Genomic DNA, 27,381 nt, shown 5'->3' on the forward strand with positions numbered 1-27,381 from the left:
GCGCAAAGAATTGGTTGCATTATATCACAACTACAATCTCTCTGCATCCCTTGTAAGTGATAAACTGGGACCAATGACCATCACCTTCTTAACTATGAAGGATTATTACAACCTGGAAACAGTGCTGGATGATGTTAATCCTATCACCTTGAGAAAATTATTTCTACAATGGAGATATAATGCACTCCCAATAAGAGCCCTCTCTAGTAAATGGCACCCGCCCACTCTAAAAAACTGTCCTGCTTGCTCCTGCGAGCTAGAGGACGATATTCATTTATTGTTTTTTTGTCCCTCGTACACTAAGTCTAGGAAAAAGTGGATAATTCCTATTTGTAGGAATTGGGGTTTTAGGCACCATTTAGATGCCTATAGTCTGCTGAAAAGTGATTTATCCCCCCCCCCCCCACCGTATTTGCCATCACCAAGTACCTAGCAGCTGCATGGAATATTAGAAGAATTTATTTATCGAATTGAAATTTAAAATTCTTCATTCTGTGGTTCTTTTATGTTGAAATACTCCTGTAACTGCTGCTGTATCTACTCTAGATTATAGATGTTTTTATTATTGTAATTTGGTTTTTTTTTGTGATTGTATGTTTATGATTTCTTTTATGATTCCTTGAATCGAAATAAAGATTTGAAAGAAACCTAAGAATATTTTAGATATTTGTAAAACGGCGCTGATGTACCTTCTGTGCGGTTAAGTAGTTTTGTTAATGGACGGAGAAGGTTTGCAAGGCCAATGAAACTGAGGAAGCGAATTAGTGAGGAGTCTGTGAAGGAGGTATTGTAAGTGTGGCTGATGGAGTATGTGAGTAGAGTGTGTGAGTAGGAAAGCAGGAGATGGGTGGATGCGGGTGAGGAAGTGTGGGAATGTAGGAGTATAAGACTGAGGTTGTGTGTCAGTGACACACTGTGAGAGGGACTGAATTGGAATACTGAGCATGTGTATTTGACAATTTTAATACTGTGTCTGTAATGTTAGCTCTCACACTATAGACGCAATATGCATTTCCTCGGACTAAAAATGAGAGCTAACATTCCGTATGGTGAGTGAGCCAGATTAAATGATCAACCCAGTACAGAAAAAAATGTGCTAATCCTTTGGCAAGCCACCCGCGCACATGCGAATTTACAGAGATCTGTCTCACAAAATTGACTGCAATTCACCTTCAAACTAACCTACATAAACCACTGAAACATTACACATTCTCTCTACTTAAATAACCCAAACACCAACAAACGTCAGACACAATCGATAGCCTTCCGATTTCCATATGAAAGGAGACTCAATTGAAAAATGAGCTACAAAGCCACGGAAATGGTGGTTGGCGCTATACAAATCTGAATATGCATAACAACAAGAACTGACTGAGAGCGGGGCGAGGAGAGTGTTTGTGTTTACAAGCACTGCTAGTATTAGTAGTGGGACAGGAGCACGTGATGGCTCATTGCAAGAGATCTGGAGTGGAGGGCACACAGGCTGAAGGATGGGTACAAACAGAGAAAGAGGGTGAGGTAGAAATAGGCAGAAAGAAGCAGAGGAAGGCTTTTTAGGAACACCTAGACAGAGAAGGAACAGTAGACCTAAAGAGTTAGACAGCGGTGTGGGGAGAATACAGAGACTGAGTCTGGCCTCTCTTTAAAACCTTACACATGCACTGGACTTTGAATGCAGTCGTTGTATTGGGTCAGGATGAATGGTGTCAAAGTTGTGGCATCAAAGTGAAGCTTCACTATGAGTAAGGCAACTATTTTGAGGAATTAAATGGTAAGAGACTGTTGAGGCAGAGTTTATGAGTGAAGAAGTGTGCAGATCCGTATGAATGAGACAATGTGTGCTTGCAATAATACATGGACATGGCAGTGTGTGAAAAGGCAGTGTAAAGGTGATGAAATGGGTGTGAGCAAGTGTATGGGAGAGGGCGTACAAGTGGAACATGGTACAGCTGAGGGACTGCATGTATGAAACAAATGGATGGTGAATTATTTAACTGAGGTAGAGTATTGAGGAAAGGCAGTTTGCAAGTGAAGGAGGTTACATGCCACTTTAAGAAGCATATGGGCTTGGGGCATGGCCAGGGTGGCGGACAGAGTGAACGCACAGTGAGGAAGCTCCGCACACCTCGCCCGCCTGACACCATCCTGCTGCATCTCTGACCCCATTAATCCAGTTTCCTTGCTCCCCTCCGTCCCCTTTCTTGTCTTGATGGAGTCAGAGCGGTGGAGCTGGGATGAGGCACTCTCTGGTGACGGCAGAAACTAATTGGGCTGCCCGATCTGGGGTTTGTGTTGCCAGCACGGCCTCGGAGGCCGTCTGGGAGGCTCAGCACTCCCCCCCTATCAAACGAGAGTGCTGAGGGAAGGCACCAGACGACACACTTCCCCAGAGGTGTCACAGACAGGCCGAATCTGGGACTGGTGCTGACCACGCGGCTTGGACAGTGGACGAGGTGAAAAGGCCTCTAAACGTGAACCAGAGGTGCACAACAGGGACCCCGGTAGGACTGTGTAGTACTGCCCCACACAGATTGCCAAGTACCGGGCTACTGCCCTTGGGCCCAAATTGATGACAGCAGCTGTGGGCTGCCGGTGCTGCATGGGGGTAGATTCCTCCACATAATTGGAAGTTGAAGTCGTGCCTGAGGCCCTGTATACCGGGCAAATCTGCAGAGGTAGGATTCTGCGTAAGCAAATGGTGGGTCGACAGGTGGAGAGCCAGTGCACTCCCTCCCCCTCTACTTTCCTTGGAGGCTGGTGTGGCCGGGAATATCATTGTGGGCAGCATGGTGGTGATGGGGTGAAGAATTGCACTCCCCTTCTAGGACACTCAGCTTCAACCGAGGATGTGACTCGACACTTGGCGGAGATTCCTGTGCCCTCACGGGCAGAAGGTGAGATAGGCCCCACCAGTGCCGCTGACTCTGCCTCAGTGTGACATGATATGAGAGGGAACCCAGGGATGGAGAATGGAACATCCCTGCTCATGGCAACTGCGCTGGTGGGACCCTACCTTGGACAGTGCTAGCAGACAGAGGCCCCTAGTTGGACCTTACACATGGTCTTGTGGTAGGGCATATTGTTGCCCTCACTACCCAATTGCTTCGGCTGCCTGGTAGGAGGGGTGTATGCACCCGCCAGAGATTCACCGGAAACTGCACCCGCACTGCTGCCCACTTACAGACTGCAAGCCTGGGCATGCTCTGTATTGGTGCTGAAGTATCAACCCCATAGTCGCAGCAGGAAACTGGGATTCAACAGTCTGAGCAAACGTCCTTTGTATTTCAGAGCCATGAGCTCACTGGGACACAATGGTTAAGCACCGAGGCCCGAGGAACGGTCTGGACCCTGGTGAAGGGTCCCTCACTGGGTGCTGTCCCTGCAGGGGCAGGCAGCTCTCTGGACTGGGTGCATGGGCCCATGGCTGCGGATCAGTTTGATGAGTTCCTGGTGGCCATCAGGGACTTTATGGCCACACTAGACCCCAAGCTAGATGCACTGATGGTGGAGATGAGTTTGCTCAGGATGGAGCAAGACAAATTGAGAGACAGAGTGGAATCCAATAAGTCTACCCTGGAGTGCTTGCTCCCATCTGTGACCTGCGTGCAGTCCCAGCTGAAGGCACTCTAGACAGAGGTGACGACGTTGCTTAGCAGAGTGAACGATGCTGAGGGCAGATCACAATGAAACAATGTTTGTATAGTGGCGCTCACAGAAGGGGCAGAGGGCCGCAACATGGACCTTTTCCTAGAGGAATGGCTGCATAACACGGTCCTGAAAAGGTGGAGGTTGACATTCTTTTTTGTGGAGCGTGCATACAGGTTGCCTGGCAGGCCACCTCTGCCTGGGTCCTCCCCACGACCGATAGTGGCACGGCTCTTCAACTACTGGGATCGGCACCATATCCTGCAGGTTCTCACAGGTGGAGAACAGCCCAGTGAACACATATCCGGACTACACAGCTGATGTACATTCCCAACGTGGCTCCTTAATGCCAGTAAAGCATCGGCTCCCCCTGTTGGGACTGCATTATTCTCTGATGTTTCCATCCAAACTGTGGGTTCTAGACTCTGACACCACTCTGATTTTCATGTCTCCTGTGAAAGCCTGGGAGTGACTGGAGATCAAGAGGGTGACACCACAGTTGAGGGGCCAGCTGGGCACGAGGAGCAGGAGACAGCAGCTCACATCTCATCAGCGGCAGCGTAACAGCCCCCTGAGGGGCAGGCCATCTTAGGAGCAGGCTGCCAGGGAGCGGGCAGGACATGACTGGCCTGGAATCCCAACATAGCTAGGCTATGGACTCCTCTGCATGATCGGAGTCCTCCTTAGAAGGAGAACAGCTTCACATGGAGATTGAACTGGTTATCTGAATGACACTATGATATCCTTTGATTCCTTTGCTTACCTTGTAGGGTCTGGCGTGGGGAAACTCTTTGAAGAACCTGTGGGTCTCTCATGTTTTGCATGGAGCGGGTGGGCTGTACCCTTCATACCCTCTGTATACTTGGATCCACTGCCCCCACAACCGTGGTGACTGCTAGGGGTCTTTTTCTTTCTTCAATGTTTAGTTATTGGTCAAGGGCCCATGTTTGCTTCGATCTGGGGGGGAAATGGGGTCATTATTTATATGGCTGCTTTTGTGTTCTTTTATTATATTTATCTGTCTGTGGGTGGATGTGAATGGGCTGTGGTGTGGGACAAGGTGGGGAGTTTCGGGTGGGTTGGAATGGGGGAGGAGCGTGCAGGCAGTACAAAGATGGTGGCAGATAGAACTGACTCTCCCCACATACAACTTCCTGTCCTGGAATGTGAGGGGGTGGGTACCCCTGGGACGTGACACCGAGTGTATTCGTACCTGCAGCACAGGCACGTCCATATTGTCTACCTAGAAGAGACCCACAGGACACCAGTTGAGCTGTCACATTTGCAGCGCTACTAGAGAGGTCAGGTGGTGGGCACTGCCTGCTCAGCGTTCACCTGATGGGTGTTGATTTGGGTGGCGCCAGAAGTGCCCCTGCAGATTATGCACAAGAGGGTGGATCTGGTGGGATTGTATGTGGTAATTGAAGGACACCTGGACTGCACGTCTATTGCACTAGTGGCACTTTACATGTCTTACTCAGGTAAATCCCATCTCCTGGACTCCCTCCCACAAACATTAGTACAAGACCTACAAGATCAGAGCCTCTGGGGGCGTGACTTCAATTGCATACACAACATACACATAGACAGGTCCACACCTCCACTCTAAAACGCAGATGTGATTAGGATGGCACACTCCCTAGCGGACTTGCTACAGCACAGTAGACGTCAGGGCATATGGCGCTCACTTAATGCCCTGGTGAGGGAGTACTCCTATTTTTCACATGTGCCCGAACTCCATACAGGGATTGATATACTGCTGGGTAATCACTCATTACTCCCCCTCGTTCAATTGTCTGAATATCTGGGCCATACGTTGTTGGACCATTGCCCTCTCCTGGTCGCATTGAGTTGGGGTCTGTGCCACACCAGATGCCCACGTGGAAAATACCCACACCTGTACTCCTGCATGCAGGGTTCAGGGAAATTGTTGGTTCACAAGTCCTGAAATACTTTGTACTTAATGAGGACACTACGCCAGATAGACTAATAGAGTGGGATGCCTTCAAGGTGGTTATACGCGGCCTCTGTATTGAAACTGACTACAGAATAAAGATGAATCTCTGATGGGAGTTGACAGTGTTGGAGGAGGCTATCTGGGCAGCCGAGTTTCGTTCGGGTAAGCGGGAGGATCAGAGAGCCGCACTCACCGTGCTGAGAGTGGACCACACAGCCTTGCAAAACAGACTGGGGCACCAGGACTATGCTCAGTACCCTAACCAGCAGCATGTTGAGAGTGATAAAGCAGGGTTGGTGATCACTTGGCTGTTGCGCTCTTAGAGCAAACGATCCTGGCTGACGACCATTGGGCCCCCGGCTGGTGATATACTCACGTCACAGATGGTCATTAATGAAGTCTTCTTTGACTGTTACATCACCCTCTATCAGGCTCATAGGGGAGACGAGGAATGTATGTGGCTAAGCAGTAGCGGTCTGTGGAGGGAGTTCCGTGGGGCGGTGAGGTGGCGCGGGGGAGGGGCAGGGTGGGGAAATGTAAACACCGGAATATGGATGAACGGAGGTAAGTACACATTTAAATAAATAAAATGAATTCGGGGCAGGGTGGGGAAATGTAAACACCGGAATATGGATGAACGGAGGTAAGTACACATTTAAATAAATTAAATGAATTCCTTTGCGCAAGCTGCATCGCAAAATGCGATGCCGCGCGCGCAACAAAATTAGTTTTATTTATTTAAATGTGTACTTACCTCCGTTCATCCATATTCCGGTGTTTACATTTCCCCGCCTCGCATCACTGCCCCATGGAACTCCCTCCACGGACCGCTACTGTGGCTAAGACTGCCTTGACCCATTCCATCGCCATGTCCTCGATGCCCCACTGATGCTTGCGGAGGTTCGTCTGGCAGTAGATCAAATGGCGCTTAGCAAGACCCCGGTAACAGATGGACTAAACCTGGAGTTCTATTCTGCTTATTGCATGACACTTGCTCTTCGACACTTGCAGTCTGACAAGTCGGCAGGTGCACTTTCATCCTCCCTGCGTGAAGCATTAATGGTAGTGTTCCCCAAGCCTTAGAGGGATCCACTAGAGGTGTGTCCCTCCCAGCTGCTATTGTTACTCAATACAGATTGCAAGGCCTTGGGGGGTCATCGCTAATTGACTGCTGCCTTGGTCTGGGGTCCTGGGAGGAAAAGAGTGGTGTTACAGAAGTTGTTTTCTCCCATAGAGAAACAGGGCCTCGGCGCAATACACTACGAATTGTATTGCTCGGTGGCGCAGTTACAGTGGCTCATGTGGTGGCTTGGACCAAGTCCCACACCAGAGCAGGCCTGCGGTGACCGGGATATTGGTGAACAGGACATCTTTGGATGGCTTATGCGCCCCTGGAGCGACAGGAGGGGATGAGAAAACTGCTTAAGGTGGCCAGATCCTGTTGGGAGTGGTACGTGATCCCACACTGGGGCTCGGCCCCATACGTCTCTTCCTTACCGTTGAGGGTGCTCCTGGATTTCTGGGATAACGCAGCACATCACGTTTCAGGAGCATGGACGGAGACAGGAGTTGTCACACTGAGGGGCCTTTATGACCACAAACTCCTGATGTACCTTCAGAACATTCGGGAAAAGTACAGGCTACACAAGGGCCAGTTTCTGACTTACAACACCATGGTGGCTGCTATCAGTGCCGTGTGGCGGTTGTATGGCGGGCTGCTAGAGCCCTGTATACTTCCATTTGGGGGGCTGCGTGACAAATGGGCTCCCTCCACGGGTCAGGACCTGATGGACAAACACTGGAGTCAGGCCCTGGGACAAGTGCAAGGAGTCTCTCTGAACTCCTGCTTGAAATACACACATTTCAATAATGTCCATCAAACGTCTCCGACCCCGGCGCGTCTTCACCGCATCTTTCACGCTGTATCTTCAGGCTGTCTCTGCTGCCCCTCTGAGGAGGCTGATTTCTACCACTTGGTCTGGGACTGCCTGGTGATTGCTCGCTATTGGGTAGAGGCTGTCCAGGTGCTGTCTGAGGTAATGGGCTGTCCCATGTTGAGCGACAAGATCCACTCTTTGTTGGGTATAACAGCTCAGATCCGCAAGAACAAGAATACTGTATGTTTTATGGATTTGGTGTTTGTCCCCCAGAAACTCCAAATAGCCATGTTGTGGAAGTCTGCGGCGACACCATTGTTGGGAATCTGCTGGCCAGACTACAGGTCATCATGAATGATGCAGCCAGATTAATTTTTAGAGTGCCTAGGAGGGCCCACGCCTCCCCCCTCCTACGTCAGCTGCACTGGCTTCCGGTCAGGCAGAGAACAAAGTTTAAGGGCCTTTGCATTGCGCATAAAGCCATCTATAGCCAAGCCCCAACACACATCAAAGATCGTTTAGTCAACTATGCTCCTAGCAGGGTGCTACGGTCTTCAGAGGCCGGCTTGCTGGCCTGCCCCCACTTTAGTTTGACTTCTAAAGGAGGAAGAGCCTTTTCAACCTCCATTCCTCTACTCTGGAACAAGCTGCCGGAGATTGTGCGCAAGGAACACGTCCTTCTCCCCTTCAGGAAGAAGTTAAAAACAGTCCTTTTTGCGGAAGCCTGGGGCACAACCTAATTAATAAACATCTCCTCACGTGCTAGGGCTCTCTCTCACAGCGCTTAGAGACCTGACGGTGATAATGCGCTCTACAAGTGCGAATTACAAATACAATTACAATTACAATTGTTGCTCGGGTTGAAGGACCTTCTTAACTGGGCACCCGCTGGGATTGCATTATGGAAATCACTGCTTGCGCAGCAGGGAATATTGCCTGCACTTGACGCTTGGGACACATACGTGGTCAAATTGTCAGCTAAAACAGATAAACACCCTCCGTGAAGGAGGATGGAGTCCTCCCCCTCGCACGTGGTCAGCGATAACGGATAATGAGAATAAATTGGTGTCTCTCGCCATTCTCTCACTCACCTCCCCTTGTGTGTTACAGGACTTGGTGATTGACTCCTCTCCCTCGTCCCCACCTGCCAGGCCCATGCCACACTGCAACACTGGCACCCAGGTCCTCGAGGGTTGTCCCAATCTCACAGATATTCCCTTTTTGATTTTCCTTTTTTCACGTACATGGTTATAATTACACAAATATAGCTCCACCTACTGGCTACTGTCTAGCTTTTGGGATAAAGGTTAGCCCTTTTTCCCTTCTTGTAGTGGTTCGCAGTGCTGACGCCACTGATTGATGACATTGGGTAGTGGTCGCTGATGATGTGTAGCCGAATGTTCTCCTATTGGCCCTGGGATTTGTTACTGCTCGTATGCTACATGTACACTGATGCAGACTAATAGCCTACACATTTCTCCCACTGCTTACTGTACTATTGTAGAAGGCCTTTTATCATATAGTGAGATTTGTTGTGCTTTTGTAATATGACATTGCTTCGATGTACAAACCTGTTAACAATTGACCAAACACTGAATTAATAAAGAGTTACTTGGAAAAAAAGAAAACATATGGAGTGGTACTCTGGTATTAAAATAATGTAAACCTGCGTAAGCACGCAAGAAGCTTGGGTGATTGGTATAGTTGGTCAGATGTTATGGTGATTCCTGGCAAATGTATACAATCTGTATGTGTGTGTTTTTTATGCATCTTTGATCAGTAAATCCAATTAGCGACTTGTGGTGTCACAAATTGAACAGGATGGTGATCTCCTGCAGAGTTGAATGCTATGACAGATGATTGTCAAATTTACAGCAGGGCCTTGTCATAGATCCTGGGCCTGGGCTCCTGGCACTGACCACTAAAGTTTCAAATTCCCCTCCTGACCTGGGTGAAAAGCTCTTACCAGGATCACAGCCAGAGCTCCATTCTGACCTGGATAGTATTCTCCTTGACCTAGGTTCCATTCGCCAGTGCATGGTGTCACAAAGTATCCTGGTAGTGGGTTACGCAGGCCTAGCGGGGGCTTTCCTGTTCTGGCATGGAGGAAAGCTCTTACCAGGCCCCAGTCATATCCTTGCGATCCTCTGTCTCTTGGTATGGTGTGAGGGCCTGGGTGCCATCTGCTTGTAAAAATTGCAGCATTCCAGAACCCCGGCAATGTCTCCTAGGTGTCTCAGGGGCAAACATCTCTTACCAGACCCAAGACTGATCACAAGATGGATCTGGAGCCTGTCCCCAGGCCCAGACTCTAGTCATTGGCAAGGGGTTCTCTCTGTGCCCAACTTGCCTCTTGAGTGAAAGCAGAAAGTTGTATCCAGCTCCCATGGATACATTTATTAAAAATTTCCTTCATCACCCAGTGTATACAGATTGCAAGAAAGACCTGAAGGACCCAGCTCTCCAGCCAGCCTTCCACCTATGTCAGTGAACCTTATATGAGCCTTACCAAAAAATCACTTACTGGAAATACCCCAGCGAGAGTCTGTGTGGAGACATAACAGAAACCTTCAAAGAAGTTAAAAAAAACAAGTCTTTTTCAAACACAAAGGATTCTACCTAAAATGAAATGTAGCAAAGAAGTTGGGTTTCACACCATTACATGTCAGTATGCCAAATGCAAAGATAGATAAATGATAGTAGAGCTACAATTCTCAAGTAGCTTTTCTGACTTGAGATTTACAACAAAAATTGGAGTTTCGCAGCATGCAAGACATGTATGCTCAAGAGCACAAAAAGATGCTAGTCTATCAACTCTAGCAACCAACAAGTCATTAAAATTAATTTCCAAAGTAAAGATACCGCTGCTAATAGAACTGGAAAAATTCTATAAAAATATAAGAACTATCAACATGCAAATTATTCTACATTCTGATAACAAAAACAGAAAATGCACTGGAGAAAAGAAATACAAAAGACTAAAAAATGTGAAATTGATATGCACCAAGCATCTACCAATGAAAACGATTCAAATTATCAAAGGGAAATAACAAAGGGAACAATAAAAGACAGATGAAAAACATTTATAAAAAGAAAAAGCTCCCCTAAAATCATAAACTTTCATGATCAGGGTGAAAGAATAAAAAAGTGCAAAAATACTCCAAAAACTCTACAACATCACAAAGTAGGTATGTACTTGGTGGAAGACATTGATATATATGTTTTCAACAGTTTGAGAATGGAATTATAACTTAAAATCACTGAAAGAACTATAGGTTTAATGAACATTATAATATATATATATATATATTCATTGAAAAAACCATAGGTTTCAGGGACGTTATAGTTAGGTGGACATTTCACTCGTACAAAACCAGAGAATTTCGAACGTTATTGTTAGTTGAGCTAACTATAACTCGCGCCCCGCTATACACTGATGATGATGTTACATATTACATTACTCATGACATGGTCAGTGACATCACTGATGACATCACTGATGACATCTCAAATGACATCACTCATGACATTACTGATTACATCATCCAGTGAATGTGTGTTTCTGTGAAGTTTAAATATATTTTATATATGTTAATGCCAAGGTGTATTGAAGAATGAGTTGGTGTATAAGTGTGTGGGTGGAGGAATTAATAGGTGTGTGACTGACTGTATAAGTTAGTGATTAAATGTGTCTTACTGAATGCATGGGTTAGTGACTAAACTGTGTGAATGTCTGTATCAGGCTCTCAGTTGTTGTGTAAGCTGCTGCATGGGTTGATGTTTAGGTACATGACTGTCTATATGGGTTACTTATTAGTTGCATGAGTATTTGTACGGGTGCCTCAGTGTTTGTGTGTGTGGGTGGGTGGGCGGTGGGTGACTTTATGCCTACATGTGTGAGTGGATAATGTACTGGGTGTATGGGTTCAATAGTGCATGTGGAAATAGCTGTATAGGTGAGTGAGTGTGTGTATCAGTGTGTTGGTGAGTGAATTTATGTCTCATTGGTATATGTGTGAGAAGCTAAATATGTGAAAGGCAGTATATGTGAGTGTTGGAGTTATAAATGACTATATGTGAGAGTGAGTAATTGTGAGAGTGGCTGTATAAATGAGTGTGTGCTTGTGTCAGTGATTGTATAAGAGAGTAAGTATATGTTAGTATCTGTACGAATAGGTTAGATGGTGAATGTATAACTGTATAGGTGAGTAAATGGCAGTGTTATTGATTCTTTACATGACTAGCTAGGTGTGTCAATAACTCTATGGATGAGTGACGGTGTATGAGTGTTTGTATAGGTGTATGAGTACATATAATAGTGCTGTATTGATGAGTGACTGCATGTATGAGTAACTGTATGGGTGAATGAATGAATGTGTGTGTATAGCTAGGAATTAGTCAGTGGGTATATAGAAACTGCTTTTGATTTGTCTATGGTTTCGAAAATGGTAGGCTGTATTTTAGAGTGGGTGTATCAAAGGTTATATTAGGGTGTGAGGAGGTGCATCAGATCATCACGTGGATGATATCATCTGTGATGTCATGAGTGATGTCACTGACCATGTCATGAGTGATGTAATATGTGACGTCATCAGCAGTGCATTGTGGGGGCGCGAGTTATAGTTAGCTCTACTAAGTACAACGTTCGGATTTCTCTAGTTTTGTATGAGTGAAATGTCCAACTAACTATAACGTCCCTGAAACCAATGGTTTTTTCAGTGTATTTCTAAGGTTTTTTAAATGTTAATTTCTAACTATAACGTCCCTGAAACCTATGTTTTTTTCAGTAAATTTCAAAGGTTTTTTAAATGCTAATTATAATGTTCATTAAACCTATAGTTCTTTCAGTGATTTTAAGTTATCATTCCATTTTCAAACTGTTGAAAACAACCGATATCGCCAGTTTTCCAGCAATAGCTTCTGCAAAAAAAAATTGCCACAAATGAGAGCAACAACTATCACTAATAATATGCAGAGTAGGCGTTCCTATGCAAAAATAACATGAAAACACCACTTCCCGATATTTTCAACGAGCAGCCAAATCTGCGGTGCGATCCAAAAACAGGCAATAAGCTGGTTCAGCAGAAGGAATGTAACATCTGCCTTTTACTGGTAAAGTAGGAGGACTACCTACAGTGTGAAAGGGAGCCCAGCCCAGAATCACATTTGAAGACCAACACTTCATAGAGCTACTGATCAAGCACCTCCCACACCCAAGAAGGCCACAACACCCACTGCCACCACCCTCAGGACCTCCACCCCGGACCACCAAGGCAGCGCACAACAGGACAACGAACATTCCAAAAACGGCATGGCCCCTCAGCCACACAGTAGCTGAATGTTGCGAAATGTGGCAACCAAACATGTGTGAAGGACGCAAGTCTCCCACCAATAATAATGCACACAATACCAAGTGTAGCGGCGATGTGCTGGACAGACCTCACTATGCAGAGCACAAACCTCTCCATGTGTACATATACTGCTGGTGCTTGTAGTGTTGTGAACAGTGGACTCAACCATGTTACCTCAGGCAGTGGGGAAGACCTCGGTCATGTACCTGTTTCTTCGTCCCTTGTAAGCGGAAGCGCAGTGGGCTGGTCCAACGTACACCATTTCAGTGTAGAAGTGTGAATAAATAGTCCGGGGCTCCGGGCATGGTTCACTTGTGTGAAGGCCAACGCATCTGTCAGAGCGGTGGCCCTCACCCTGCCATGTGGCTGCCACCATGACCGCGGGCCTCCTCGACACAGGCCCCATGTGAACACAGCGGCACAACACCACAGAGTTATATCTTTACACACTACTGCCTTCGATCTACACTGTGGACAGCAGTGCTCACAATTCAGATGGACTCGCGATTGCAGATGACGCACTCTAGTAGGCAAGACACATTGCTCCCAGTGTGGCCCGCCCAGACCACGCATCATCGCAGGCTGCGTACACGCTGAGTGCCAGAGGTACCACTAACTCAGTGCACCAAAAGTCACCACCACGTGGCCTTGCTGAGGCACAATTCATTAGACAAAAGACATTGCTACCAGTGAGTGGCATCAGAAGTATTCAGTGTGTGCGGAGCCTGTGATGATGCATGGTCCGGGCGGGCCGCACTGGTAGCAATGTCTTTTGTCTAATGAATTCTGCCTTAATAAGGCTACATGGTGAACACGTTGCAGGTTGCGCACACGCTGGTTGCTTCAGGTGCCACTAACTCACTTCACCACAAGTCATCGCCATGTAGCCTTATTAAGGCAGAATTAATTAGACAAAAGACATTGCTACCAGTGCGGCCCGCCCAGACCACGCATCATCGCAGGCTCCGCACACACTGAATACTTCTGATGCCACACCAGGGTCAAAACAGACTCGATAATTCTCGCCTCGGTACCTACTCTAACCAGGAACACACTCGGCAACTCTGGGCATTAAGCTTGCCTCATCTCTACAACGGCCCCCCACAGACGCCGGGGATGCCTGGTTTCACCTTGGAGATACCCAGAAAGGGACCATCTCACAGGGATAGCCAGGACGGGTTCCCCAGCGGTCTACAGCGCCGGGACTCCCCGTTGCTGGGGCAGCTGTGCGCTTTACAAGTCTACAACATAACATAACATAACTGTGCAGCTCAACTCAAGGCCACGTGGTTGTGGGCCCTTGCTGACTGCTGCCTCTGGTCTACACTGCGGTCAGCACGGCTCACAAATAAAATTGAGTCTTGATTAATTAATTACAGAGTCCAGTAGGCAACTAACGGCAACGTCCCTGAAACCTACACAATATCCTTTTAGTATCCTTGCTTCAAGAACTTTTTTGATATCAATTATAGCTTTAGTACAATGACCAAATTCATCTTGCAAGTCCAAAGGAACACTGAATGGCAGTCTTAACTGCGTCCAGCAGAACTCACAGTTCGAATTCAGTCTTGATTCATTAATTACAGAGTCCTGTAGGCAACTAACTATAACGTCCCCGTAACCTACACATTTCGACAATGTATTTGAGGCATATTTCATCTTTTGTTACCTACACCGCGGTCAGCAGAGCTCACAATTTACATTGAGACATGATTTATTAATTGCAGATAGAATTGTACTCTATGTCCTCGGATTTTGTCAAGAGGAAGTGACAAACAGCATTCCACGATGTCTGTGCTGACTACTGCCTTCCATCTACATTGCGGACTGCAGGGCTCACAATTCAGATCGAGTTGCGATTGCAGGTGACGCAGTCCAGTAGGCAACAGACATGGCTAGCAGTGTGGCCCTCCCGGACCACGCACATCGCTAGCTGTGCACATGCGGAATGCTTCTGATGCTCCTACCTCAGTGCACCACAACTAATGGACCCTTTATGATAGAATATTTTGTGTATGATTTCAGATCTGCTGCCCCTACCTCAGTGTACCACAAGTCATGAACCCTTTACGATAGAATCTTTTGTATATTAGTTCACATCTGGTGCCCCTACCTTAGTGCAGCACAAGTCATGGACCCTTTATGATTGAATCTCTGTGTGTGATCCGATGATTACTGTTGTACTTGTTGCCAGCACCAACCATTCCCTGAGGGCTGGCTTACACTCACCCTACACGCATCCAGCACACACGTCACTGGACATGTGACCCTGGTAATAAAAAGGGGCCGAGCGCACGTGCCCGTACCAAGTTCCACTATCTATCTAACTGTGTCTGTGTGTTCCTTATGTATGCATGATGCTGCCCCTGGGCCCTATCACATTACATTCTGTTGTGGACAGCACTCGCAACCATGTTACCTGTGGAAGTGGGGAAAACTTTGGTTATGTAACTTTGTCTCGGTCATTGTATAAGTACATAGGTAGAGACTGGATCATTAGAGTACTGCATGGAGAGTGTATAGTGAATTTATAAGTGCTTCGGAATTGGCGGAGTGATTGGATAAGTACATTTGTTAACGGAGCCTAACCCCGAGCACGAGCTTTGCTCTGATTGGCTGCCCTCCATGTGCCATAAACAGAAATTTGTGCTTTGCAGGGCCCTGTATTGCTACAACTGCAACACTCCACTGAATGTGCAAAAAACATTCATATCCACACATATATGTCATGTGCACGATCTTTCATGTGTGGAAATATGGATGAATGTGGGGTCAGTGATTCCCCCTACCTTCCATGTTGGCCATGTTTTAGGACTTAGGTCACAGGGTGACACATTGGCGCTTGCGGCCTGGGTGGTGGCAGCTCTACAACAGGGACACCCGCATCAGTTAATTCCTCATACAGCCCAGGACGGAACCACGCCCAGAGCTCCGGAGTCATTGTTCACAGCCTCACACAGGACTGGCATACACCAGGCCAGCCCAATATGCCTACGCATACAGGGAGGGACAACAACACTACATGGCCCTGATTTTCATTGTAGTAATCTGCTGCTCACAGGTCTATTTGTCAATACGCCACAGCCACTCCCTGATGGCTGGTTTACACCCACACCACACCCATCAAGCACAGGTGTTACAGGACACGTGACCCTGCCAATAAAAAGGACCTGGCACACGTCCTCCATGCCATTTCCATTTCAGACTTGGTGCACCAGATGCACTGCGGCCGGCACAGGCACACCACCATGGGACGGTGACTTTCGGTGCACTGAGGTTGGGGCACTGTAAATGCTGAGCAGGTGTGCAGCCTGCGATGATGTCCCATCCCAGTGGCCTGGACAGGTCAGTTTTGTATGCTTCGCGGCTCCCGCCCTGTCATAGCAAACAGCAGTGTCCCGAGGGTGGGTGCCCCGGGACACTGCTGGAGCCAGCCCTGGGGGGTGGCAGTCCCCAGGACCATCATGGGCTCCAGGAGGAGGTCTGCGTGCCCCCCTCCCAACATGAGTGAAGCCCCGGGGAGGTGGTGGTCCCCGGGGCTGCGGGAGTCCCAGCGGGGCCCGCTATTATTTTTCAAGAAATGCCCCCGGGACCTTGCCCACCTGGGGGCCTCATTAAAATAAAACACGGTAACCCCCGCTTCATTGTTTTTTAAACAATTTCGGCGGAATTTGCGACCCCAGCGCGTATCGCGCAAATTTATTTTTTTTAAATGCTTTTTTTGGCCCTGGGGGTCCTTCTGGGACCCCCTGAGCAGGCCTAGGGGGTCAGGATGTTTCTACCCTGCCCCCTTCTCTTGTTTTATATCTTTGTTTCTCTGTTCTCTGGTGACTCGCTTCTACCGAGTCACAAGATGGCTGCCAACACTTCCTGGTTTGGAGTGTTGACAGCCAATTAGAATGAAGCTCGTGGTCGTGGCATTCAATTTGAACGAAGCTAGTGGTCGGGAGGGTTCGTGACTCAACCACTGCCCTAGATATCGAAACTTTTATTTTTTTAATTTCTCAGCAACTACTGAACGGATTTACACCATTAAAAAAAAAAATGTCGCTTTCTGAACCAAGCACTACCTTTTTGGCAAATTTGGGGTAATTCCGTTCGCAGTTTTGGCTGTAGCCTGTCTCAAAATTTCCTTTGGAGAAAACGCTTTTTGGGACCCCTTCTTTCTCAGTCCCCGCTTGATGAATCACCACCAAACTTTCAGGATGGGAGCTGACCTGGATAGACTTTTTTTGGGAGAATTTCGCGAAGATTCATCAAACGACGCCAGAGTTATTAGCAAATCAAAAAATGCTTTTCCTATGGAAACTAGGTTTTAACTATAACTACCTACTGGCGACCACCAGTAGGTAATATATATATATATATATATATATATATATATATATATATATATATATATATATATATATATATATAGATAGATAGATAGATAGATAGATAGATAGATAGATAGATAGATAGATAGATAGATAGATAGATAGATAGATAGATAGATAGATAGATAGATAGATCTTTCTTTCACCACAATTCCTCATGAATCTCAGCGTGATGATCTACGAGTTTCGGTATCCCTGATACCTTGCTCACGATGAGGGATACCGAAACGCGTAGATCATCGCGCTTTTGTCCTGTAAATGAAAATATGGTGATAATTAAATAATGTATGCTGTTAAGACTGCAGGAGTGCGTCCCATTTTTCTTCGAAGTGAGGAATTGTGGTGAAATATTGGAGCGGCGTGGTTCTGCGGCAGAGAGCCGCACCCGTGATGAGCGCTGAAAATCCTTGGTGAAACTGAACCAAATTGGGGAAATATATATATATATCACAGAATATAGCAACAACATCCATCGAAAGCCAGTCAACCAAAATGACAATAAAACACATAATGAAATGCGTGATTAGCCTATGAATACTGTTTAACATAAAAATCAGCCCAAAGCAATGTACCTAAGAAAAAAAAGGCAAATTGGAGCCTCAATAAAAATATTAAGAAAAGATATGCAAAATCAAAGGTGAGCTTTAACGAATAACAGACCATGTTCAAGAAAGACAAAAAGAAGATTGGCAGAATAATTATTGATGGGGCAGTAGACGTCTCATGTCAGATGGATGCAGATGACATTTAAAAATATTATGAAGAAAGTTATTGAAAAAGAAAAGTAGAAAAATCCACTATTTGCCCCAATTGACTGAATCCCAGAGGAATTACACAATGAACATCTGAGTAAAGAAATCACATTCACTGAAATAATAAAGGCATTTGAAGATGGCAACTTGAACAAAGCAGTTAGTCCTGACAATGTTGTCTTAAACAATCTGTACAATATACATTAAAAAAGCAGATTGGCTGTCTAGAATTCTATCAATCTGGTTAGAAATGAGAAGAGTCTTAGAGTGCATCAACAAGAACAGATCAATATGAATTCCCAAGAACATGCCCGTAAACACATTCAATAAAATAGGCAATTGTTGACCAATTATGATAGGTACAGCATTCATGAAGCTACTGACAAAAATGTTTACAAAAGACTCACATGCTTCTAAAATTTGAATAAAAGACACAAAGGCGCCATGAAGCTAAAATTATGTCAGAAGAAACTGACACATCTGCAAAATGTCATAAAAGGGGCAATAAAGACTAGGCAGCCTCTTGCTGTAGTGTTCATTTCAAAAGCAGTTAACTCTCTGAGGCATTATCCCATCTTACGGACTCTCACTCTCAAAAGACAAAAGACATGATTATGAGTTTGGTGGTGTGGGAGCACGCCGCCCAGTCCTCCACACCCTACACTTTCTGTACTGTTGCACAGACTGGAGTGGGAATAGTAACTCTTACCCTTCCAAAGTCCAATGCTTTCCCTAGTATTGCACAAGCTGCAATGAAAATAGTAAATATAACCCTTCCAAAATCCAATACTTTTCCTACTGTTGCTTCGACTGGAGTGGTAATAGCGAATATAACCCCTCCAAAGTACGATGCTTTACCTACTGTTGCACAGACTGGAGTGGGAATAGTAAATCTTATCCTCCGAAGTACAAATCTTTCCCTACTGTTGCACTGTTTGTAGTGGTAATAAAATATTTAACCCCTACAAAGTCCTACAATTTCTCTACTCCTGCATAAACTGGAGTGGGAATAGTATATCTATTATTCCCAGACTCCAATACATTCACTAATATCAGTTAAAAATATGTTTTAAATATTTGTTTATAATTTTAATTTTATAGTATTTGTTTATATTTTTGTTTGTTTTTAAATTTTTATAATTTTTTTTAAATGTGCTTTTTGTTTTTTGGATTTTTTTATTGTGCTTGTTTGGTAATTCATTTAATATTTTGAAATTGAATTTTTCATATTCTTTTCTGTTTTGTGTTATATATATATGAACTAGTATACTGTCCTATCCTGTATTATAACAACTCCTGAGCTGCTTTTCGCTCTCCATTCCTAATTAGTTCACTTTTGCAACACTTAGCACATAGCACTTTACAACAAGGCACTTTTCACACATCAGCACTTTATTCAGTTTATCACTGTAGTACTCTATTGCGCATTCTAGTGAAATGAAAGCCTCGGTAGTATTTATTCATTAGTACAGAGTAATGTGTACTTAGGAATGCATTTGGCACATTGGCTCAGATCATAGTGGACATGCTTTTATTAAAAATTATTTGATATGTATATATCGGACTGTATTAGTGTGTGTATAGTTGAATCATTTTTATGCTATTTGAGTATTTGTACATGTAGCATACATAAAACGATATTGCACTATGCACTTTATAATTCTTATGCTGCTAATCGTCTTTTAGGATGCTGATTGTGGCAACCTTTTATGATCTTGAATTGCTTAGTTTTTGCATGGTTCATATCGTATTTGTACAATCAAAATCTTTGATTTTGCACAATAGCATATTAAGTAATAGCAACAATGTCACGAGTTTGACAGATCACAATATTCAATCGGCGAATTATGTACTTGTGATGAAGCCGAGCGTTATATGTCAAAATGCTTTCTGATATACTGCTTATATGAATGCATATGCAACAATAATGTGTTGTTTTCACTATATCTGTTTAAGCATTGTTTTATATCTAATGGTTTTTAGCCAACATTTGTGTAGTTGTACATATTTATATAACTATTCAAGGCTATTTATTTATTTATTCATGTGTTTATCAACCGCGTAGTTATCATTATAAATGATGTACTACTGCATCTATAGTCTAATACGTTAGGCTTTTGTGCCTTCAACAATTGATATTTGCAGTCTTTTTTTGGTGTCTTTTAATATGGCTAGTCACATGGTCCTGTATCACCTTAAAAATGCACAAGTCACGTAGCGCAATAATGTGATCAAGGCCACTGGATGTTTAGCTGGGAGTTGGTTTCATATGTGTTTATATATATATATATATATATCTCCAATAACTTAGGTTGACGGATCTTTGCGAAATTTTCAAAACTCGTGGGGTGCTTCGGTCAGCTCCTATCTTAAAAGTTTCGGGGTGATTCGGCAAGCGGGGGCCGAGAAAAAAGGGGGTCCCAAAACGTGTTTTCTCCATGTTAATTCCCATAGGAAACTTTAGACACGGCTACAGCCTGAACTGCTGAACGGAATTACACCAAATTTGGCAAAAAGGTAGCCCTTGGTTCAGGAAGATCCCTCTTTGTTAAATGGTGTAAATCCGTTCAGTAGTTCATGAGAAATTAGAAAAAGAAAAAGTTTCAATATCCAGGGGGAGCCTAACTACACATCTCATCGTGAGATCTGATTGGCTGTCAGCACTTCATCCTGGAATTGCTGGCAGCCATCTTGGGACCAATATACATGATAGTATCCCATTGAAATGCTTTTTAGTGAATCGAAGATTTTGAGGGTTACCAAAAGGAGAACTATAAAGGGTGATAACAGACTTTAGTTACATTAGAATTCATTTGTTGATGGTACCATACTAATTTCAGGAATTGTGGTGTGTTCTAAGGTGATTCTACCATGTGAAAAGCCTTCTGCTGGAATATCATGAATCATGTTTGAGAGAAAACTGAAGCTAAAACGAGAGCATATTTTCTGTAAATTCACATTATCTTTCTCAGTCATGTGAGAATGAAGTCTGTCATACTCAGTAAATCATGTACATCCAACAAGGGCAGAGACTGTCAGTTGATTCCTTTGTGTTCTACTGCAGCTTCCCAGAGTGTTCTAAAGAACACCTAGAGCGCTAACAGCCTTACTTATGACAAAATTATGGCACACCTGAAGCCATCTTGATTGTAATAAACTGGTAACTCTTAAAACATTTAATTTAAAAAGGAACAAAATTATGGGGTTCATTTTGTCATAGAAATTATGGTTAGTGCTCTAGAAAGAAAAATTAGGACATGTTTCAAGTGTGATCTCAAATAGCTTCCTGTTATATTTCAACAGGAGCAGCCTGTCAGTTGATGCCTTTGTGTTCTACTGCAGCTTCCCAGAGTGTTCTAAAGAACAACTAGAGCGCTAACAGTCTTACTTATGATAAAATTATAGCACACCTGAAGCCATCTTGATTGGAATAGACTGGTAACACTTAAAACATTTAATTTAAAAAGGAACACAATGAGGGGGTTCATTTTGCCATAGAGATTATGGTTAGTGCTGCAGAAAGAATATTTAGGGCATGTTTTAAATGAGATCTCAATCAATCAATCAATCATAACACTTGTATAGCGCGCTACTCACCCGGAAGGGTCTCAAGGCGCTTGGGGGAAGGGGTCCGCTACTGCTCGAACAGCCAGGTCTTGAGTTGTCTCCTGAAGGCGAGGTGGTCCTGGGTCAGCCAAAGGTGGATGGGGAGGGAGTTCTATGTCTTGGCCGCCAGGTAGGAGAAGGATCCTGCCTCCGGCGGTGGCTCTTCGGATGCGTGGTACGGTGGCGAGGGCGAGGCTGGTAGACCGTAGCTGGCGGGTGGGCGTGTAGAAGGTCAGGCGTTCGTTGAGGTACTTGGGGCCCAGGTCGTGGAGAGACTTGTGTGTGTGGGTGAGGAACCTGAATGTGATCCTCTTGTTGACGGGGAGCCAGTGCAGGTCCCTCAGGTGGCCGGAGATGTGGCTGTGTCGGGGGATGTCCAGGATGAGTCGGGCGGAGGCGTTCTGGATGCGTTGGAGTCTTTTCTGTAGCTTGGCTGTGGTTCCGGCGTAGAGGGTGTTTCCGTAGTCCAGTCGGCTGGTGACGAGGGCCTGGGTGACCGTCTTCCTGGTTTCGGTCGGGATCCATCGGAAGATCTTGCGAAGCATGCGAAGGGTGTGAAAGCATGATGAGGAGACGGCGTTGACTTGTCTGGTCATCGAGAGGGAGGAGTCCAGGATGAAGCCCAGGTTGCGTGCGTGGTCTGTTGGCTTGGGGGCGGTGCCCAGGGCTGGGGGCCACCAGGAGTCGTCCCAGGCGGAGGGTGATGATCCCAGGATGAAGACTTCCGTCTTGTCTGAGTTCAGTTTCAGGCGGCTGTTCTTCATCCACTCGGCGACGTCTTTCATCCCTTCGTGTAGGATCGTTCTGGCGGTGGCGGGGTCTCTGGTGAGGGAGAGGATCAGTTGGGTGTCGTCGGCGTAGGAGATGATGTTGAGGTTGTGCTGGCGTGCGATGGCTGCAAGAGGTCTCATGTAGACGTTGAAGAGGGTGGGGCTGAGTGATGATCCTTGCGGGACGCCGCTGATGACTTCGGTGGCCTCGGATCGAAACGGGGGGAGGCGGACTCTCTGTGTTCTTCCGGCGAGGAACGAGGTGATCCACTTCAGTGCCTTCTCTTGGATGCCGGTGTTGCTGAGGCGTTGGACTAGGGTGCGGTGGCAGACAGTGTCGAATGCTGCGGAGAGGTCCAGGAGGATGAGTGCTGCTGTTTCCCCGTTGTCGAGCAGGGCTCGGATGTCGTCGGCGGCTGCGATGAGGGCGGTCTCGGTGCTGTGGTTGGCTCTGAAACCGGACTGCGAGGGGTCGAGGGATCCGTTCATCTCGAGGAAGGCGGCAAGCTGTCTGTTGGCGATCTTCTCGATGACTTTGGCAGGGTAAGGGAGGAGCAAGATGGAGCGGAAGATTTTGAGGTCGGTGGGGTCCGCTATTGGTTTCTTCAGTAGGGCGCTGAGCTCGGCATGCTTCCAGCTCTCCGGGAAGGTGGCAGTGTTGAAGGAGGTGTTGATGACGTCCCGGAGTTGGGGTGCGATGGTGGAGTCGGTCTTGTTGAAGACGTGGTGGGGGCAGGGGTCGGTTGGAGAACCGGAGTGGATGGTGTTCATCGTGCGGGCTGTGTCTTCGGTGGTCACCGTGGTCCAGGTGCGGAGGGTGGCGGTGGGGTGCGTTGATTCGGTGGTTGGGTGCGAGGATGGTGCGCCAAAACTGTTGTGGATGTCGGCAATCTTGCGGTGGAAGAACGAGGCGAGGGAGTCGCAGAGATCTTGTGACGGGGTGATGTCGTTGTTGCCGGTGCTGGGGTTGGAGAACTCCTTGACGATGCTGAAGAGTTCCTTGCTGTCGTGGGCGTTGTTGTCCAGTCGCTCCTTCAGTGATTTCTTCTTGGTGGTGCGGATGAGCTGGTGGTGCTTGCGGGTGGCGTGTTTGAGGGCGGTCATGTTGTCAGTGGTCTGGTCGAGGAGCCAGGCTTTCTCGAGGGTGCGGCAGGTCTTCTTGGAGTCCTTGAGTTCGTCGGTGAACCAGGGGGCTTTCTTGCTTCTGGGTCTGCTGGGAGGGTTCTTCAGTGGTGCGAGGTCGTCGGCGCAGGCGGTCAGCCACTGCGTGAAGTTGCGGGCTGCTTCGTTGGGGTCCGATGTGCTGGCAGGTGGGTTCTGGCTGAGGGAGGTGGTGAGCTGGTCGGCGGTGATCTTGCTCCAGCTCCTGTGAGGAACCTGATGCGGGTGGTGGTGGGTTGTGGTTTTTCTGAAGCTGAAGTGGACGCAGCTGTGGTCGGTCCAGTGGAGTCCGGTGGAGTGGCTGAAGGTGATGTGCTTGCTGGATGAGAAGACGGGATCAAGCGTGTGGCCAGCGTACTGGGTGGGGGTGTTGACCAGTTGCTTGAGTCCGAGGTTGGCGAGGTTGTCCAGCAGGGTGACGGTGTTGCGGTCCTTGTTGTTCTCCAGGTGGAAGTTGAGGTCCCCTAGGAGGATGTAGTCAGCGGAGGGGAGGGCGTGTTGGCTGATGAAGTCCGTGATGTCTTCGCTGAATTGCGTGCGTGGTCCCGGGGTCTGTAGATGAGGGTGCCTCTGAGGGTCGTCTTTGGGTCGGTGTGAATCTGGAAGTGGAGGTGTTCGGCGGTGGCGAGGGTGTCGTCGGCGTCGGTCGTGATGCGGATGGTGTTCTTGTGGACGATGGCGATGCCTCCTCCGGTCTGGTTGACGCGGTCCCTCCTGATGATCTTGTATCCATCCGGGATGGCGATGGCGATGTCGGGGGCTGAGGAGGCGTTCATCCATGTTTCAGTGAGAAAGGCGATGTCTGGTGATGTTGTGTCGAGGAGGTTCCAGAGTTCCACGGCGTGTCTGTGGACGGAGCGGGTGTTGAGCAGGATGCACTTGAGGTCGCTGCTGGAGTTTGGCTTGGCGGGCGCGGTGCAGGTTCGGAGGCAGGTGATCTTGCAGGTTGTGCAGGTGAAGGGTCCGTGAGTGCGTCTCGGGGCGGCCAGGCAGCAGGTGGGGTTCCGGCCGGCATTGAGTGCGTTGAGGGCCGCGGCGTCGTAGGTCCGTCGGGTGGGCTGGCAATGGCGGGGGCCAGGGGTTCTGGCGCTGGGCGCGGGCCAGGCGTGGCCGGGCGCAGACGGGCTTGCCTTTGGCGCGCCTTCGGCGCACAATCGGCACGCCCGCTGCGCGTGACTGCTGCGCGTGACCGCGGTCGCCATTTATGGCTAAGTGGGAGGGAGGAGCAGCTGGGAGGCGGGAGCGGGGAGGACACAAAACGAAAGGGGGCGTGGCCGCGTGAACGGCAGCGGGAAGCGGGGAGCGGGGTGGGCAAGGCACAGGGGGACGACACTAAAGTTTAAACAAGGCAATATAAACGCACACAGGCACAGGGGGACAACAGCAGAGACAAAACAGAAGGCAATGAGAACAACAGCAGAATCACAATAAATTACAATAAATTACGAACACACGGCGGAGGGGCAGGGAGCAGCGAGGCAGGCAGCTAGGGCGGCAAAACAGCACATCGAGGCACAACGAGGCTGCGAGCAGGGGCGAGGGGCATTCACACAGCTGGTGGCTGTGCGGCGCGGGGGTGTCCTGAGAACAGGTCGAGATCTCAAATCCTCTTCTATTTCATTAGAAAATTCTGACATGCAGACTGAAACAATCACTTTCAATACCAGCAGTAGACTTCCAGTTAACTCCCTGGTGAGCAGTAGCTTTACTACAGTGATCTAATGAACAACTAGAGTGCTAACATTCTGAATTTATGGCAACTGTGTGACACATCTGAATGCCTTCTTGATGGAACAAAGGTTAAAAACTGAAAGCATTTCCTACTGAGGAGAATGCAGTAAATGAGGAAATTAGGAAACTTCATAACAAATAAGTCTCCCAAGATGGCCACCAGAGAGAAAAGAGCCCAAATGTAGCACAAATATCACCCAGATGTAGCCCACATATTACCCAATGAAAGAAGTGTGCAAAACACTTTTTATTGTTATTTTTCTGCAGTTTTATATAGTGCAGACTGGTCATGTATTGGAGCGTTACATCTTACTTGGACCTCTTATTGCGTATTTTGCACAAAGTACATGAGACTGATCTTGCGAAACATTGAACTTTATGATTCTGTTAACCTGAAGTTGCTCTGAACCGGGCTTTGTAACACCCGTTTTTACCAACTGGTTTTAATTAATTCTCACTGTATTGTACTAGGAAAGAGGATTTACTGTTTTTATATACACTTTTATGATCTATGTTTCTAAATCAGATCGAATAAAGTTTAATGAATTCTTTGGCAGGACGGAGGTGAGGATTATGCATATCTTTCCTCACTTTCTTTGCATAGCCGTTCAAAGAAAACGTAACACAACAATCATTAAACAAAAGACTACACAACCCATCAACCATTAGGGGGGTAGTCTCCAAGGCAACTATAGTCCAATCATATCACAGTCCATCGTATATAATATCGTGGCGTCCCTTCCACTTCCTCTTTCTTCACTGCTCGTCAGTTAAGTGCATTCCTTACATTCTTGGCTTAATCTGACGTTGTTGCTGTTTGTATAGCGGTTTCTTGTGCACGTTATTAGCACTATTGCCGTGGTATTGTTTCATATTCCCTGTGCAGCAGGCTCTTGCCCAAGAGCGTTCTCCCCCTCGCAGTTTCTCCCGCTGTGCGCTCTGCGTGCGGTGAGATCCTGTCAGGTGCATCTGGATCGAGCGAGGCAGCTCCGTCGAGCGCTCCCGCTGGTCTTTACGCGCGTTTGGGAATCCGGTCACTCCTTTAGCGTCCGCTTGATTCACGACCAACCCTCGCCTAATTTTGACACCACTACGCGTTGATTTCCCCACACGGCCTGGTGGTGGTAATTGGTATTGCGCCTCAGTCTATTCTTATAACAGCTTTGGGGAAAGCCCAGCTGTTGGTGCACCGGCAGGGGGCTGCCTTAAGGATTTTAAGGGCATTTGTTCAGTGCTCACACCCTCCGCTATCATGTCTTCTCCAGAAGACCATTTTTACTCCTCCTACCAGGAAGTGGAGGAGGAATGGGCCCCCAACTTCTCCCTCCAGCAGTGGACCAAGCCCTCTCTCTGGCTATTTCTAGGGCGCTGGCTCCTCTTAGGGATCAGGTTGATAAGCTGGCGAAAAGCATCCCTGGGGTGTTCAGTGACCCAGGTCTGGAGGTGGCGGGTCCCAGTAGCTCCCTGATGGGGAATAAAAGGGCTGTTAAGCATAACGCGGGACACTTGGAAGGATTTGATAAACTTACGGAGACCTTCCTTAAGAGTGCGCGAACGCTAGAACATGCACCCTGCCGGGAGGAGGAGAAGTCCGTAGAAAATTGCAACGCTGTCACCACTGTAGACCCCGACTGACTTAGAGGGAGAGGGTGTATCGGAGGACGATTTCTCCTCCGATGAGGATAAGGTCTCGGGGCGTCCCTGGCATCCAGAGTCCCACTCCTCTAAGTCCCGGGTTGGGGACTTAGAGGAGTGGACATGTTCGAGCCTACCCACATTTACCATCCTAGGTCGATGGAGTGGACCCCTGACACCAAAGTGGCAGAGTATGTGGTGGGGAAAATCCATCAACCCCTTGAAAGGGAGGTCAGGAATAGGATGAGGGGAGAATGCCCCAGGCCCTCACTGAAGGGGAAGGTGGCACACACACCTGAAATTGATGAGAAACTATGTACCTTTTTCTCCAAGTATATGAGGGATCCCAAGAAAGGAATTTTATAGGTCTTGGACGTGGTAGGGTCCTTGACCCAAATTATTCAATTGGCGGAGCGTTCAAAAGAGTCAGGATTCCCTTTGTCCACGGATATTGTGGCTGGTTGGGCGTACTACCCTAAACCCTAAAACACTACCCCCTCCACTACCCAAACACCAC

Source organism: Triturus cristatus, chromosome 6 (genome assembly GCF_964204655.1).
Source record: "Triturus cristatus chromosome 6, aTriCri1.1, whole genome shotgun sequence".
NCBI lineage: Eukaryota > Metazoa > Chordata > Amphibia > Caudata > Salamandridae > Triturus > Triturus cristatus.